The sequence below is a fragment of the Apodemus sylvaticus genome, chromosome 14 (assembly GCF_947179515.1).
Source record: "Apodemus sylvaticus chromosome 14, mApoSyl1.1, whole genome shotgun sequence".
Lineage (NCBI taxonomy): Eukaryota > Metazoa > Chordata > Mammalia > Rodentia > Muridae > Apodemus > Apodemus sylvaticus.
In genome coordinates, this window is record NC_067485.1 from 45,325,884 (window position 1) to 45,339,768 (window position 13,885).

At 43.1% G+C, this 13,885-nt stretch overlaps 1 non-coding gene across 1 annotated transcript; it reads right to left on the reverse strand.

The window, feature by feature from the left end:
- Positions 1–11,153: 11,153 nt before the first annotated feature.
- Positions 11,154–11,225, reverse strand: Trnaa-agc (transfer RNA alanine (anticodon AGC)). Its single transcript has one exon. It is a non-coding gene; the product is annotated as a tRNA-Ala (tRNA).
- Positions 11,226–13,885: the final 2,660 nt, after the last annotated feature.

Genomic DNA, 13,885 nt, shown 5'->3' on the forward strand with positions numbered 1-13,885 from the left:
ATTATCCTATACATGCAGTTTGGACTTGGGTCTCTTATTAAGGTGGTATTGCAAATCACCCTTCTATAAATAAAACAACTGTCAACTTCATCAGACCAGCTGTGTCTGCTTATAAAGGATCATCACAGCTGTTCTTGTTGATTGTTGATGTTCTTTATAGAAGGAGGGGGTATGCAGGGTCACTGGACTTTCACCTGAATATCCAACTGCTCCTAGCTAATGTTTTGCAACTCAGCCCTAACCGCATATCGCCTTGGCCTGTTGGGAAGGAGATTGGGTAAACAGGATGGGGAAGACTACAGAGAGGGGAATCCACCTATGCAGATGTGGGGAAGCCATTTATCTTTTATGCTGGGTGAAAACTTTCCAGGGTGGCCACTTTTGGGTCACTCATCCCTCACTTATGCCCTGAAAGTAAGCCCAAGAAAAGTATTGGTCCTCCAGACACCAGCCAAGGACGACCTTTCCTCCCTCCACCTGGCTATTACACACATCAAACTACCAATACACTCTGGAGTCCACCAGAGGGATAGCCTGAAAGCCATTCCAGCTATAAGAAGTTCAAGTGGTTATCACCCTAATATTGTAATGGCAATTAGGGTTACCTCTTTTGGTGTGGGATAAGGAATGAGGAAAACAGAGGATAGAGATTGGTTAGGCAGTTTAGGGTTAAAAGACTACAAAGAAAAGTAAACAATTTCTCTCTCGGATAAAAGTAAAAAATATGCTTGGGACTCTTGGCAGCCTCATGCTTGCCCCAGACCAAATATACCAAAAGTGCTTTGGGTGCCCTGATCTCTGTGCTAGTTCCTAAGCAATCCTGGGATTAAGGGTGTCACATATTAAACCGTTATTAAGCCATCTCTTATAATAAAGTTTTACTCTTAGTAGAACTACAAACCATCAGCATATACTGGCTAATGTCTTTACACTAACAAGGACTTATATTTCCTAATTTTTTCTTCCCCTTTTGTTATCCATCCTAGAAGACCTGTGTCAGCTCTCTAGATTTCAGGTGAAGCCACAGAATGAGAAGGAACCAGAAAATTAGAATATTCTGCCAGAGTTAGTTTGAGGCCAAGCAGAGGCATTCAGTCAGACGCTTAGAGAAGCCAGTTTGAATCAGTGAGCTTGGAGAGGAGTTTGGGCCAGAAGTGCTGAGTTGAACCAGCCAGCCAGAGATCAGAAAGTGCCAGAAAGGGTGAGTTTATTCAGCAGTAAGCTTCTGAGATGACAATTACATCTAGCGAATAAAAGTCACGTTTATACTAATTCTTCCCAAATAGGTTCATGAACTGGGAATTTCTGCTTTCATTGGAGATTCAGTTGTGTCATTTATGTTTGTCGGAAAACTGTCTTATGAGCGGATGTTATTCTGAGAACAGACATTTGGTGTTTTTCTGGAAGTTGCCTAATGAAAGGGTATGAGATGTTTTCCTGGAACAGATGCTTGAGAGACGTGCCATGTTTGGGAAGAGTATAGCTGTAACCCAACAGACAGTGGATGAACCCTTGCATTGGTTTGCCTTGAAACCCTTGGCTGGTCATTGTTGGGCTTTGCTGATGCTGGTCTTTGCTTAGGATGCCCTTGCATTGGTTTGTCTTGCTTTCTTTGCTGAATATCGCTTGCCATGACTTCACAGAGAGAAACACATCAAAGAACCTCTGGTGGCCTTCCTGCTGCTTCTTGCTGCTTCCAAGAACTCATGCGCCTATTCAGAGCCTCACGGTTTTTTTCTGGATTAAGCTGCTGATGCTGATTCATGTTTAGTGTTTTGCTAGTAGACTGGACTACTGGCAATGAAGATTGGAATCACCCCAAAGAACCATTTCTAAACATGTCCATACCCCCCATTTCCTATTAACCCTTCTTTCCCCCTACCTTTGGTGGGTGGTGGACGTAGAAGGGAGGTTAAAGTAGGTTTTGGAAACTGTAAGCCTCAAGTTCCACCAACAGAGACCCAAGTATTTGAAATGTCTGAGCCTGTGGGGACCATTCTCCTTTAAACCACCACAGTGAGAAATATTTTAGTTTATTAGAAAAATATTAACATATAAAAAATAAATTGAGGGCTGGGGAACTGGTTCAACAGGCGCTCCTGCTTGGCTGTCACAAAGGGTTGTGGTTCACATTTCAGCACCCATTTAAGAAGCCAGACATCTCCCGTACACCTGTAACCCAGCTCTGAGCAGCACAGAAACAGGAAGTTCACTGACCTGCCAGCTTCCAATGTTGGTAAGAAAACTGGAGCCCCAGGTTCAGGGAGAGAGACCCTGGCTTAAAAGATTAGTAAAAGTGAAAGAGGGATTCTCACATTGCACATATATTCTCACATTGAAGCACATACTTCAAAATTAATTTGATGATGAATGTTGGCAGCTATTCTAAAATTAGAGCTTTTGAAGCTAAACTAAATTCTCATTATAAGGGAAAAAGTCAGCCTGTCACCATAATGGGTCTCGTGCGCTCACTGGAAGAGCCTGTCTCAGTCAGCGCTGCCCTGCCACTGGATTATCCCTGCCTGCTTAAGGTTGATATCTGACAATGTAAAGAAACAGATCATTTACAAACTGTCCATGAAAGGCTTCTCATTGAATTGTTCTTGGGAAAACTGCCTCTGAATTCCACGAACTGGGCTGAACTGACTCCATGAATTGAACAGAACTGAACAGAACAGCACAATCTCAGCTGAACTCAACCTCACTCAACTAAACTGCACCGAAGTGCACTGAGCTGAACTGCCTTCCACACTGGCTCACTCTGCACTGCTCCTAAGTAGCCTCTCCTTCCTGTCTGTTCTTGGGGGAGGGGAGTATAACCTATCTCTGACTCATTCTGTCCAATCTTTCTTTGATTTGTTACTTTGTCTGCCCCTCAGTTAGAGGTCACTTTCAAACATGGCTGCCTCCTTCTACAAACCCAAATTACCTTCATTGTTTGGGGTTAAAGGTGTGTACTAAGGGCATGTTTGTATTCCAGCCGGATCACACAGACCTAGAAGGTCTTTGGATGTGATCCCTTGCCAGAGCAGACATGTTCCTGAACTAAAATTCCTCTACATTTGTTTTGGGACTGGTAATAAAATCTAGAGAATCTTTAAATCCAAAGGATTTCCCTGATGTCCCTGAGAATCACTACCATTTGATCAAGAAAGTGGTTGCTATCCACAAGAATCTTCAGAGGAACAGAAGGGATAAAGATACAAATACTGATTATGATGGAGAGAAAAACTAAAACAGCAAGACTAACTTGTTATGCTAAGACTAAGACGTTCTTCCTGTCATAGCAGATATGAGCCATCTGTGCCCTCTGCTCTAGGGCATAAAGTTCTCTTGTGTACGTGAGCAATAAAATCATTTAGGTCATGCATGGTGGCCCATGTCTCTGCTTCCAGCACTCAGGAGACAGACAGACAGTCAGGCAGTTCTAGGCCAGCCTGGTCTACATATGGAGCTTCAGGACAGCCAAGACTACATATAGAGACCCTGTCTCAATAAAATAAGATAAAACAAATAATAAATAAAATCACTTCAAACAAACAAACAAACTTAACACTGGATGCTGAGCAGGGAGTACCTATACTATAATCCCAGCACTGGAGAGGCTGCAAAAGGAGATTGCTGTGAGCTCAAAGATAGCCTGGGCTACATGGTGAGTTTTAGGCTAGCTTTGGCTACAGAGTGAGACCTTGTTTCAAAAACAAACAACAAAATAACATACTAACAAATAACAAATACATGAATACATACCACACAAGCACGCAGGCATACACACACACACACACACACACACACACACTTTAAAAAACACATTAAACAACTAATAGTATTATAAATATAATTTCTCAGTATGATGTTGCGGACCCAAAAGCACATATAGAACCCCCAAAACTCATACTCAACAAAAGTTTTGATGCTCTCAAGACAAAGAGACATTTGACGAGCTTAATTTTTCTCTAGAATGTCAAAGCATATATTAAATGAAAACACACTAGACACCAAGGAACCAAATAACCCTATTAAAAATAGGGTACAGAGCTAAACAAAGAATTTTCATCTGAAGAAATTCGGATGGCCGAGAAGCACCTTAAGAAATGCTCAGCATTAGTCATTAGGGAAATGCAAATCAAAACAACCCTGAGATTTCACCTTACACCAGTCAGAATGGCTAAGGTTAAAACCTCAGGAGACAGCAGGTGTTGGTGAGGATGTGGAGAAAGAGGAACACTGCTCCATAGCTGGTGGGAGTGTAAGATGGTGCAACCACTCTGGAAATCAGTCTGGCGATTCCTCAGAAAAGTGGGCATGACGCTTCCGGAGGACCTGGCTATGCCTCTCCTGGGCATATACCCAGAGGATTCCCCTGCATGCAGTAAGAACATATGCTCTACTATGTTCATTGCAGCCTTATTTATAATAGTCAGAAGCTGGAAAGAACCCAGATGTCCCTCAGTGGAGGAATGGATACAGAAAATGTGGTATATTTACACAACGGAATACTACTCAGCAATTAAAAACAATGAATTCATGAAATCTTTAAGCAAATGGTTGGGTCTGGAAAATATCATCCTAAGTGATGTAACCCAATCACAAAAGAATACACAGAGAATGCAATCTCTGATAAGTGGATATTAATTAGCCCAGAAGCTCTGAATACCTAAGGCACAGTTAGCATATCAAATGACTCCTATGAAGAAGGAAGGAGAGGGCCCGGATCCTGGAAAGGCTTGATCCAACATTGTAGTGGAGTACCAGAACAGAGAAATGGGAAGGGAGTGATTGGGCAATGGGTGGAGAGAAGAGGGCTTATGGGACATATGGGGAGGGGATAACCGGGAGAGGGGAAAGCATTTGGAATGTAAACAAAGAATATAAACAATATAAAAAAGAATAAAATAAAAAATAATAATGAAAAATAAAAAAATGAAAACACACACAATGGCAGGAACAATTATGTTTCAAAAATCAAAATCATTGTCATAAAATTTTTATCCAAAAGGTTGATAATAACTCCAGCTCCTGCCCCAAACAAAACAGGAATCCTAAAGCCGGCCAGGAAGATGGTTAGGCAGGGGCAAGATGACTCCAGGTAAAGACGCGTGCAGCAGAGCCAGAAGACCTGAGTGTAATCTTTGGGACTGTCAACACAAAAACCACAGATACCATCTTAAGAGAAATAAGAGAAAGTTCATTCTGGAGCCATTTTGAGTGACCATGGCTTAGGAACACAGACGTAGGTTACCCCAAATTCTAAGTTCCAATGTAGAAGCAGTTTCATAGTTTACAGAACAACGAAAGTCACATGTCAAGGCAAGTTTAAGACACATTGGAGGGTACGTGAGAGAGATGGTTATCAAAAGAGAGGGAAATTTTTATATAGGCATAATATGCTATGTGATGACTGTCATAGCTTTTGGATTGGTGGAAGCCAGTGGATCTGTTAAGTCAATAAATTCCAAAGGTTTTTATTAGTCACAGGGTGTTAGCTCCCACACAGAGGTGGTCAAGGAATGCCTGTTTTGGGGAGCCCAAGATAAGGTTTAGCCCAAGATAAAGCTAGCCCAAGATAAGGTTTAGTTCTGGACCTGCAGCCTTCCAATCTCCCCGCAGTCCTGACTGAACTAGTGAGTCAGTCTTTTCAGGCACAGTCTTCCAAGAGTTCTCATTCGTGGGACTCGCATGTTGGAAAGAGAACTCTTACAGGTTGTACTCAGACCTCCCTGTGCATGCCATCCCCCAGCTCAACCCAAATAAACACAGGCATGTCAGAAGAACCATTTGAAACTGTAAAGACTCTACTTCAAGGACTACTTGAACCACTATTAATGGATACCATTTAGTTATTTAGGTATTTGAAAAAACTGAGTGTGCTGCCTAGTTGTATGTCAACTTGAAACAAAATATATAATACTCTGAGGGAAAGGAGCCTCAATTGAGAAACTAGCACTGTGAGATCGGGCTGTACACACACCTGTAGAGCATTTTCTTAATTAGTCCTAAATGGGGGAGTGGTACCGCTCCTGACTAGGAAAGCAGGCTGAGTGAGTCACTGTGAGCAAGCCAGTTAGCAGCCCCCCTCCATGGCCTCTGCTGATATCAGCTCCTGTCTCCAGGTTCCTGCCCTGCTTGAGTGCCTATCCTGATTTCTGTCGTGATGGAGTATGATGTGGAAATATAAGCCAAATAAACCCTTTCTTCCTCAACTTGCTTTTGATCATGGTGTTTCATCATAGCAATAGTAACAACAAGACACTGAGCATGTTTCACTATCTTCAAAAATAAAATTAATATATATATACATATATAACTAAATTAATAGAAATTTAATTGTATTAGTCTTCTCTTCCAAGAGATGAGCACTATTGTCAATACATTTTTTGTTACAGTAAGAGAAACCTCCTCTGGCCAATGGTGCCTAACTGGTAGCGTTTAAATGCTCCATGTAGGTATATATTGCACCTTTCCCACATGGCGGTACGAAAGCTGTGTGACTAGACATAGGAGACATAGCTATGCACCAGCAAACCAAGTTTAACCCCTGTTCTTGGCAAGCCATTTCTTCTCCCAGCAGGAGATTCCTGGGAGATTCTAATTCTTGGCGTCCATTCTTTCAACAGTCTGGTAGCCAAAAAGGGAAGACAAATGTTTCTTTAGAATACACCCATTCCTGCTCCATAGGCTGGTTATCGCCGTGTTAACAAAAATAATACCATTCCCAGCCTTTGTGAGGCAGAGGCAGGAGAATTACCCTGAATTCCATGCTAATCTTTCCTCCAGAGTGAGACTCTGCCTGAAAAATGAACCAACAATAATAGTTTGTAAAACACAGAGATTTTTCTACCTGGGGAATTTGTGAGCATGCTTTAATGATAGAGAAGTCTACTCAGTGATGCGATGCCCAAGCTTCCCTCCCTCACGGCCCGTTAGGCAGGGTGCTTTCCAGGCATTCAGAAAGCCCTGGGCTCACTCTCCAACACGAGCGAGACCCTTGGGCTTCCTTCAGCAGGCGATAGAGGGAGCTGGGCTCTACCATGAGATAGTGCCTCAATCAAAAGCTTATTTCTTTTCTTCCTCATAAAAAAAAAAAATTTACAGGCTCTTGGCCTGATGCCAAGAACCAGCCTCAGCTTGAAGACCGGTTCTTAGGAAAGTGTGTTTGAGAGCTGAGAGACAAACGACTTGAAGTCATGGGTACAAGCTGAGAGCCTGTGTTTACCTCAGGAGGGCTCCGTGGACAGCGCTCTACAGATAGCTCTTGGCTCTGTAGTCTACTTGAGATAGCTCGCTCTCAAGATAGCTCCCTCTTCTCCAAACAGCTCTCTTGCTAGAAAAAAAAATTCTAAAAGGTCTCTGGATAGCTCATGGATTTTCCAACCAAAGTCAGAAACGTGTTTGCTCTCCAAAGATCTCCAGACAGTTCTATTCTTGCTAGGAAAAAAATCTAAAAGAAGAACTGCTATTACAGGTCGGGCCGTGGTGGCAGACACCTTTAGTCCCAGCACTTGGGAGGCAGAGGCAGGCGGATTTCTAAGTTCCAGGCCAGCCTGGTCTACAAAGTGAGTTCCAGGACAGCCAGGGCTACGCAGAGAAACCCTGTCTCGTAATAAATAAATAAATAAATAAATAAATAAATAAATAAATAAATAATAAAAATAATTAAAAAAAAAAAAAACCTTGCTTTCTGCTGCTCATCTCCTGCAAACCAAGAAGCCCAGTCTTCTGTTTACATTCAGTCTTTTACTCCAGCTTCCGTCCTGACCACCCCATGAATCAGAATTCTATGACTTTACCCCTTGATTCTTAGAAGAAGATAGCAAGGACTTTTTTTTAAACATTGCGAAAGAATTCAGAGATCTGCCTGTCTTTGTTAAGCACAGGCAAAGCTGGGTGGGACCTGGCCCTGAAATTACCATTCCTGCCACACCTACGTGTGGACCAGGACCTAAACGCTGTCTTTGTAAGCATAAACAAAACTTAGCTGGGTAGGCTCTTGCCCTGCGATCACCTACATTTCTTTATCCCACTCCCTAGTATCACTGTGACAGGCTGGCTCTTCTTATGGCTGCTCTTCCTTGTTCCTTTAGATCCGTAAAGTTCCTTACACAGTTCTTACTGCATCCTTATATTTTGCATAGTTGAGAGATTACATAGTTTCCAGAGTTCTTTCCCACAGCCTTAGGGCTTGTTCTGAAGCCCTCACCATTTTGCTGAGACATCAGACACACCCTTGACTCCTGAACTTGTGCTGTCTCTAATTATCATGGTGTCGTTAATGTTAACAGGGAGAACATTCCTCAAAGGAAGAGCATGAATGTATGTGCAGTATTATACAAACAAGCTTTTTGCTCCCAAACCATCAATACTTGTGGAGGCCCATTCCCTGCTGAGCCTGTTCCAGGGGCAGGAACCATGTGATTCCACCCCTTACAGCGACAAGCAACGTGGGGTGGTGACACCCGCCTTTAGTCCCAGCACCTGGAAGGCAGGAAGAGTTCTGTGAGTTTGAGGCTAGTCTGGTCTACAGAGTTAGTTCCAGAATAGCCAGGTAAAACTTGTCTCATTAAATAAATAATAAACAAACAAACAAACAAACAAACAAAAATACTAGTCTCAAAAAACTTGTGATAAAAGTTTTGTTTTTGCTTTTGTTTATTCTATTAAGGGGAGCTTACCTGACAAGGCCAATATTCCATATGTTCCATATTCCATAAATGTCTCTCACTTTGTAAAACATTTTTTGCCCACTGTTGTTGTATAAGAGAGCATCTCACTAAGTAACTCTGGCTGGCCTCAAATTTATGGAGACCTGCCTGACTTTGTGTCCCACGTGCTGGGACTAAAGGCTCCACACCAAGCCTGGCTTTTTTTTTTTTTTTTTTTTTTTTGGACAAGGACTCTTGTAACTCAGATTGGTTGTACACTCAGTATGTGGTTGAAGATGACCTAGAACTGTTGATCCTCGCCTCCATCTTCCAAGTAAAGGACTAGAAGTTTGACATCACACCTGTTTTGAAAATGTTGACTTTGTTTTAGGCTCTGACCGCAAGACCTTGGCTAGCCTGGATGTTGATATGTAGACCAGGCTAACCATGAAGTCATAACAGAGCCATCTGCCTCTGCTTTCTGAATGCTGGGCTTAAAGACATGCACCATCACATAAAGTTAATGTTGTTTGAGTGCTTCGAATGCTTAGAGGTTCCAGAACAGCCAGGGATACAACAAGAAACCCTGACCAAAACCAAAACAGAAATAACAACAACAACAACAAAGAAGATACAAATATTTTTAAATAAAACAACGACAAAATAAAAATAATTTTTTTCTTAAAACATTCATATTCTTTAAATTATGTATCTATGTGTAAGTGTGTGCATGAGTGGGGGAGTCTGCCACAGGCAACTGATCCACTGATGTCTCTGGAGCTGGAGTTACAGGCAGCTTGGGTCCTTGAAAGAGTGCTAAGTACCTGTAAAGGTTGAGCCTTCTCTTGAGCCCTTAGCTTGGCCAGTCCAAGTCTCAACCTTCTGCAATTGATTCTTTAAAAATTAATTAATTAAAATAAAATAAAACTGCCATGTAAGGGACCTCAAGAATTTTTTTCTTTCTTTTTTTGGTTTTTTCGAGACAGGGTTTCTCTGTGTAGCCCTGGCTGTCCTGGAACTCACTCTGTAAACCAGGCTGGCCTGAACTCAGAAATCCGTCTGCCTCTGCCTCCCAAGTGTTGGAATTAAAGGTGTGCTGCCACCACAGCCTAGTCTCAAGATTCTTTTAAATTCCTATTTTTCCGTAAATCTTCTGAGAGGCTCCTCTTTCTGCCTAGAGTAAGTGTTTCAATCCCAAGTGCTGCAATCCCAAGGAACATTCCCCACAACACTGAATATCTCTGGTTTGAAGTCAGCTTGATCTACACAGGAACTTCCAGGACAGACAGGACTACATAGCAAAATCCTGTCTTATAACAAATAAATTCATTAATTAAAAAAAAAAAAAAGTTGGGCAGTGGTAGCTCCTGGATCTCGAAGAAAAACCCTGTAAAAGTAGAGGGCTTACATTGACATCACAACCCCAGGTGTGGAGTACAGATCTTTGTTTAAGCTGCTACAGCTACCTGCTGAAGCAGTCTGGGCAGCTTTCCCGGGTCGGCTTTCCAGGGCCAGTTCGGGGCTCTCTTCGGAGGCTCTGTCCTGAGGGCAGCCCCTGCCTTAAATGTGGGTGTCCCTCATCCAGACAGGAAAGGTAGCCCAGGAGTGGTTCTTTGCCAGTGTTGTGCTTGATGTTTGCAAGTGTGTTGTGAAGTACTCATACAAGCATATATGAGGCCCTGCAAAATGTGAGGTGGAAAATAATAATAATGATAATGATTAATAATTAATAAAAATTATTAATTATTATTATCATTATTATTATAAAAGATAAAATCCAGCCTGGTCTACAGAGTGAGTTCCAGGACAGCTAGGGCTACACAGAGAAACCCTGTCTCAGAGAAAAAAAAAAGTGAGGCGGAAGCAGATAGGGACCGTGTGTGTGTGTGTGTGTGTGTGTGTGTGTGTGTGTGTGTGTGTGCGTGTTTTCTGATTCCCTTCATTAACGCGGGCTTTAAACAACCTGACCAAGTTCTACTTCAAGTCAGTCAGACCCAGAGGCTTAATTAAAATTACTTAACACACCAAGAACGTTATCTGTATTCAAACATAGCATTATACTTTTAAAAGTTACTTGAATGCACATAAAATACAAAAATGAAAGATGATAGGAACCGGGTGGAGCAACAAGGAAGGGGAAGTTACGGTGGGAGGGGTGGGAAAACTGGAATTCCGATTTCCCTCGGCGCTCTCCCTTCCCCTCTTCCCTCCCTCCCTCCCTCCTTCCCTCCCTCCTTCCCTCACTCCCTCCCTCCCTCCAGGCCTTCCTATTTCCTGCCTGGACCAGCATCTGGCCCTCTCTGTTTTTTCTATGCTGTGGAAAAATCCAAAATCCATGCTGTGTTTTGGATTGAAATGCCTCGATAGAAAAAAAAAAACAATGCAAAACAGGACCCAGTAGACGGACTTTGTCTTCCTTGGTCTCGGTTTCTGGAAGAGTGGATTGAAACCTGTAGAAGGCACTCTAGAACTGGAAAAAGGAACAGCACCATAGCGACACACCTTGAAAACTGGAGGTGCCGGGGATTGAACCCGGGGCCTCGTGCATGCTAAGCACGCGCTCTACCACTGAGCTACACCCCCTCGCGTGCAGTTTTTTCACAAAATATTCCTATGACTGGATGTCGCCACGCCAGCCGTCAGGTGCTCTGCCATTTATAATATATGTGGAATACAGTGTCTCAGATACTGTATGGAAGACAAGCTAGTCAAAGAAACATAATAAGGTGATCGGAAAAGTCTGGATCCGTGCCCGGGAACCGCCTATGACCTTTCAGCTGGGGCGGATAATAGGTGTCTTGGCATGCTGTTCCAGAGAGGGGCTGGATGGTGAGCTCTGCTGTGGAAGGTGGCAGACATCTCAGTGTGATGCTGGAAGATGAAAAGAACAAAGCAAACCGGCGGGAGAGCTGTGGACTGGTGGGGCAGCTGGGTGGGGGCTCTCGTAGACCCTGGGAAGCAGCTGGGTGGCTCCAGCGCAAGGCACTGAGCCCCCACCCCACCCCACCCCACCCCCGCACCCCCGCAGGAAGTCTCCAAGAAAAAGACGCTAACATGGTTGTATCTACACAACCCTCCTTGCTCAACAGTGTCAGAGTACTGGAGTCCGTCACCCCCACCCCCACCCCCAAATCCTTGATGTAAGCATAAGCGCTCTCTCCCGCTCGCTCAGCCTTGGCACAATAGTCGGAATGGGGTTGAGGATGTATTTCAAAGAAATAAACTAGGATCTTGGGGGAGAGGAAAAATAAGATAGGAGAGGAGGAGTAGGACCAGAAAAAAGAGGGGAAACGTGAACCTGAGAACAGAAGGAAAAGCAAGAGTATTTATTGGACAGGGTTTTCTGGCGGAACAGAAACAGTGGGATGTATATATTATAAGAGAAACTTTACTGGATTGGCACACACGGCCTTGACTGGGTAGTCCAACAGCAGGAATCTACACGTTGGAAAAGCTGGGGCGCGGGGAGCAAGCTGAAAAACCAGTAGTTTGAGCAACTTCCATGAAATTGGAAATATCAACTTTCCCAACGCAAGGCTGAAAAAATCGCTGTTTTTGAAGTCTGTTGACACCAGAGGACCTAGTGGTAGTCACACTCCCTCCAGCGGAATCGGAGGTGCCCAGTACACACTGCTTTTTCCTTGGACATCCATATCTGATGCTGCTCTGTAGGAAGATGAGGCTTGTCTCCACCGTGACAACCACTCCTGTTGACAATTAAGAAGGACCATGCCAACGCGGTACGAAGAATGGAGAGTGGGTCCTTAGAACTCAGGACAAAAATGACAGATCTCATGTCCTCGGTCTCAATCATTCCTCTAAGAATCAGAAGACATCCTCAGAAAACTGGGCATGTCACTTCCAGAGGACCCTGCTATACCACTCCTGGGCATATACCCAGAGGATTCCCCGCATGCAATAAGGACACATGCTCCACTATGTTCATAGCAGCCCTATTTATAATAGCCAGAAGCTGGAAAGAACCCAGGTATCCCTCAGTGGAGGAATGGATAAAAAAAATGTGGTATATTTACACAATGGAGTACTATTCAGCCATTAGAAACAATGAATTCATGAAATTCTTAGACAAATGGAGAGAACTGGAGAACATCATCCTAAGTGAGGTAACCCAGTCTCAAAAGAACACTCATGCTATGCACTCGCTGGTAAATGGATATTAGCCTAGAAGCTTGGAATACCCAAGACACAATGCACATATCAAATGATGCCCAAGAAGAAGGAAGGAGTGGCCCCCGGTCCTGGAAAAGCTCAGTGCAGCAGTGTAGGGGAATACCAGGACAAGGAAGTGGGAAGGGGTGGAGTGGGGAACGGGGGAGGGAAGAGAGCTTATGGGACTTTTGGGGAGGGGGGATCCAGGAAAGGGAAAATCACTTGAAATGTAAATAAAGAATATATCGAATAAAAAAAAAGGAAGTGAGTACTCTGTCAAGTTTATCAGCCTTGATTCTATCTCCTATGTACTCCCTATAACAATCTATTGCCTTTTATTATTAAACATAGTTAAACATGCTTAAAAAAAGAATCAGAAGACATACTCTCTAAAGAGTGAAGTCAGAAAAACAAACAACAGCAACAAACAAACAAACAAACAAAAAGCAGTCCTTCTGGTCCGTCTCTCACCAAGCGTAGTAACACTGGAAACAGCAGGGAGCTCTCTCTGCTGGCATACATTAGGACCAGATTTTCTGCTTCAGTTGAGTTGGGGAGGGGGGGGAGTTTGCGGTGACCCGGGGGAATGTTGATTAATTAATTAATTAGCCAATATGGAAATAAATAAATGCTAGATGATTTTCTATAATGGAAATGAAAGCCGGAAAGCTTAAGCAAGTTACAAAGTTCTAAGGAAGTCATAGAAGGAATGTAAAAGGTGAGAGTTTCTGTATGTGAACCCTGTACTTAAGATTGTCACTGGGCAATGATGGTACACACCTTTGGTCCCAGCACTTGGGAGGCAGAGACAGGCAGATACCTGGGTGAGGCCAACCTGGTCTACATAGTGAGTTCCAGAACAGCCAGAGAGACACAGAGAAATACTGTCTTGAAATAAAAAAATAAAAAGATAAAATTATTGGTCTGATCTTCATAATAACAAGGACCGGCTTAAAGAACAAAGAGTATGCCAATTAAATTTTATTTAAAAGTGCTTGGTCCTTGCCCCAGATCTATCTAAGTATTACACGGTAGTCAAAGGGATGGGACTGGTGTAAATGACTTTCTGTGTG